Source organism: Ceratotherium simum, chromosome 6, assembly GCF_057802395.1.
Source record: "Ceratotherium simum simum isolate JZ-2026a chromosome 6, ASM5780239v1, whole genome shotgun sequence".
Taxonomy (NCBI): Eukaryota; Metazoa; Chordata; class Mammalia; order Perissodactyla; family Rhinocerotidae; genus Ceratotherium; species Ceratotherium simum.
The window spans coordinates 15,452,188-15,456,918 of NC_141905.1; the positions used below are offsets into that span (position 1 = coordinate 15,452,188).

Consider the following 4,731-nt stretch of genomic DNA (forward strand, 5'->3'; position numbering starts at 1 on the left):
CCTGCAAAGTTGCTGAGATTCATAATAGTATTTAAAGGCCTCCCTCAGCAACCCAGTCTCAATATGTAACCAATCCTTCACATAGCTAATCCTCTTCCAGCTTGTATTTACACAGCTCATTATAACGTAGAGTGACAAGTGAAACCTCAAGGGAAGAATTTCTGTGACATGTTGGAGCAAGCAAGAAATTCAGGTGGTTTTTCCAAATAGAAAAATGTTATTGAGTCCAAGTACTTCTTAAAAAACTTATTTTGTAAATTTTAAAACACACGTAAGTAAAGAGATAGTATGATGAATTCCCATCCACTCATTGTCCAGCCCCAGCAATTATCAACATGGCCCATCTTGTTTCATCTACACCTCACCCACTCTTTCCCCACCACTGGCTCATTTTGAAGCAAATCTCAGACTTCATTTAATCTATAAAAATTTCAAAACTGATTGTTAGACTTAAAGGTTTAATAAGACCCAGGCTCAATTTTTCGGCCAGAAGACCTCACAAGTGGTATGAATTTCCAACTGCAAGTCATCAGGAGGCACTTAAAGTCTGGTTGTTTTTCTATTAGCAATAATCGCACCTCAGATAAACCTCATTGGCTATGATACTGCCACTGCGCAAAACTGGTTGTTTTTCTTTGTATGATATCAAGACTGGTCAGTGGTTTCAGATGTTGTTAGCTTTATCCATCTATTACAAAGTTCCTACCAGTTTTTGATCAAATGGTTTTAGCAGCTAGCTATTGATGGTCATTGACTAGATTCATTAGGAATTGAAAAATGGTGATATATCAATTCCATCATTTCTCCTGTATTTATGAGTTGGAATTCTTCTATAAGGAAATACTATTTCCTTCATCAACTATTTGGTAACCCCAAGGTGAAGTTTATGCCAGAAAGCAGGATAAGTGCTGGTTTCTTCCCTTTACTTAGGGGTTTTCTTTTTTTTTTTTAATTTTATTTATTTATTTATTTTTCCCCCAAAGCCCAAGTAGATAGTTGTATGCCATAGCTGCACATCCTTCTAGTTGCTGTATGTGGGATGCGGCCTCAGCATGGTCGGAGAAGCGGTGCGTTGGTGCGCGCCTGGGATCCGAACCCGGGCCGCCAGCAGCGGAGCCTCACACCTAACCGCTAAACCACAGGGCCGGCCCCAACTTAGGGGTTTTCTTAATAATAAATTGGTTCCCTAGCCTCCATGAAAGGTAAGCAAGGAACTGGTTTTTAAAAATGTCATTATGAATTCATGAATATTAATATTTAATGTGTATCTTATTTTTTTGATACTTAAATTATTCCATCTTTAACTGGAGGGGATCCCTTTGAGTTGGCTTTTGACACCACCCAGTAATCTTAGAGAGTTTTCTTGCTTTCTGGTATGATAAAATGTCCCAATCTATCATTTTCATTTCCTGCCAAACCTGGACTTAGCAGTTTCTCCAAGGAAACTTTTAGTGGGAAATGGTATTTAGAGACCACAGTTTTGCCTAGGGATGCCCGTGGCAACTAGGTTGGTTTCCAGACTTCCTCAGTGGGTGGAGCTAGGAAAGATTTAAAAAAAAAAAATCTGAGTTTATACTGATTTCTTTTCATTCAATTTAAGGTTATAATGTTTTCTCTTAGGTTTTTTATTTTATATTTACATCTCATTTTTCTTATGAAAAATCTTGGTTTCTAACAACATTAACATAATTACTTATTTGCTTTATCCTATTATATATAATAAGTTTCAGGATAAAAATATAAATATTATCATAGCAATATGATTACAAAACAAAATCAAGGTTTATTTGCAGTTTTTTTCTGTCCTTAGGCTATATCTCACAGGAGATATATAAGCAAACTTCTGTCTTTTAAAGTAATTTGACAGTACTACCCAAAGCAATCTATAGATTCACTGCAATCACTATCAAAATCTCAACAGCACTTTTTGCAGAAATAGAAAAAAAAAATCCTGAAATTCATATGAATCTCAGGGGATCCTGAATAACCAAAACAATCTTGAAAAAGAACAAAAAGGTGGAGGTCTCGCACTTCCTGATTTCAAAACATTACAAAGCCAGTAAGCAAAATAGTGTAGTACTGGCATAAAGACGTACCTATAAATTAATGGTATAGGATGAACCCTGAAATGAACCTTCATGCATATAATCAAATGACCTTCAACAAAGATGCCAAGACCACTCAATGGGGAAAAGACAGTCTCTTCAACAAATGATACTGGGAATATTGGGTATCCACATTCAAAAGAATGAAGTTGGACTCTTACTTGACACTAGATACAAAAATTAACTCAAAATGGATTAAAGACCTAAACATAAAACCTAAAACTATAAAATTCCTAGAAGAAAACATAGAAAACTTCATGACATTGGATCTTGGCAATAATTTCTTGGATATGACACCAAGAGCACAGGTAACAAGTTAAAAAATAGACACATAGGACTATATCAAACTTAAAAATTCTGTGCATAAAGGACACAATCAACAGAGTGAAAAGGCAACCTATGGAATGGAAAAAAATATTTGCAAATCATATATCTGATATGATATATGGATAATATCCAAAACGTATAAAGAAATCCTACAACTCAACAGCAAAATAACAACCCAAGGCAAAAATGTGCAAAGGATTTTAACAGACATTTCTCCAAAGATGATATACAAATGACCAACAAGCATATGAAAAGATGCTCAATATCACTAATCATTAGATAAATGCTAATCAAAACCACAATGAGAAACCACCTCACACTCATTAGGATGGCTGTTATCAATAATAATAATAATAATAACAAGTGTTGGCAAGGATGTGGAGAAATTGAAATCCTGTGCACTATCGATGGAAATGTAAAATGGTGCAGCCACTATGGAAAACAGTATGGCAGTTCCTCAAAAAATTAAAAATAGAATTACCATATGATCCAGCAATCCCACTTCTGAGTATATATCCAGAGGAACTGAAAGCAGGTTCTTGAAGAGATATTTGCATACCCATCTTCATAGCAGCATTATTCACAATAGCCAAGAGGTGGAAACAACCCAAATGTCCATTGATGGATGAGAGGATAAACAAAATGTTATATATTCATACAATGGAATATTAATACACCCTTAAAAAGGAAGGAAATCCTGTCACATGCTACAACATGGATGAATCTTGAGAACATTAAGCTAAATGAAATGTCAGTCACTAAAAGTCAACTGAATGATTCCACTTATATGAGGTACCTAAAGTAGTCAAATTCATAGAAAGTAGAATGGTAGTTGCCATAAGCCTGGAGAGGAGGAAATGAGAAGTTGTTTAATGGTCATAGAATTTCAGTTTTGAAAGATGAAATAGTTCTGGAGATTTGTTGCCAAACATTGTGAATATACTTAACACTACTGAACTGTACACTTAAAAATGGTTAAGATGGCAAATTTTATGTTATGTGTTAACCACAGTTTTTTTTAAAAAGTAATTTGAAATAATTTAGCTCTATGAGTAAACCACCAACTCAGTACACCATTAGATTCATTGGCTTCATTTTGCTTTTGGTTCTTGGGGCTTGCTTTCAATATATTTCATTTTGATTTAATTTTGGTTCATAATTTTGTGAAATATTTACATGGTTTCAAAGCCAAATTTACAAACAAGATACATTCAGGGAATTCTAACTTCCATCCCTGTCTCTCCATTCCTATTCCCTCCCTCTCCCTACAGGTAACATACAGAGATGGTTATCTGTAGATGTGTATATAGTCATATTCCCACCTTAGATAAAAGATAGCATACTATGCATAGTTTTGCAGTTGGCTCTTTTTACTTCACATATAGTTTGACGATAACTCCATAGTAGTATACAGAGATATTCCTCATTTATTTCTGCAGCTGCATAGTACTCCATAGTTTGTTCAACCTGTGGACATTTGGATCGTTTCTCATATTTTGCTTCATAAATAATGCTTCCATGCATAGCTTTGTGCACACGTCTTTTTATATATTTGCCACACTGTCTCTTTGGGATAGATTCCTAGAAGTGGCATTTATATGTCAAAGGTTAAATGCTATGTAATTTTGCTAGATATGAGTCCAAGCACTTTTTGAGAATTTGTTCAAATCTTCTGTCCCTACTCTACAATAGGGGAAGGTCCAAGCTACTCTGAAGGTAAAGAGGTGTTGGAGGTGAGGCCTGAGAGGCTGTAGTGGGAAACTTCTCACTGAGATGAGAGAGGAACCAAAACTAAAAGAGTGAGCAGGACCAAGAACCACATGGAAAGCTAAAGTCAAGAAGCCAGGAAGGGGGGCCGGCCCCGTGCCTTGGCGGTTAAGTGCGTGCGCTCTGCTACTGGCGGCCCAGGTTTGGATCCCGGGCGCGCACCAACGCACCGATTCTTCGGCCATGCTGAGGCCGCGTCCCACATACAGCAACTAGAAGGATGTGCAGCTATGACGTACAGCTATCTAGTGGGGGGCTTTGGGGGAAAAAAAAAAGGAGGAGGATTGGCAATGGATGTTAGCTCAGAGCCGGTCTTCTTCAGCAAAAAGGAGGATTAGCACGGATGTTAGCTCAGGGCTGATCTTCCTCACAAAAAAAAAAAAAACAACCCAGGAAGGAAATCTGGGAGATTTCAAATAGGGGCCAGGAGTAGATATGGCAGCTTCAGTCCAGGAACAGAAGTGTGGAAATAATGAAGGCAAACAGGTTTGGAGCAAATTGGGAAGGGTCCGAGGTAATTACCCACAACAGC

At 37.0% G+C, this 4,731-nt stretch overlaps 1 pseudogene; it reads right to left on the reverse strand.

Moving 5' to 3' along the window:
• Positions 1–494: 494 nt before the first annotated feature.
• LOC147916772 (U4 spliceosomal RNA) lies at positions 495–623 on the reverse strand (annotated as a pseudogene).
• Between the last annotated feature and the right edge of the window lie 4,108 nt (positions 624–4,731).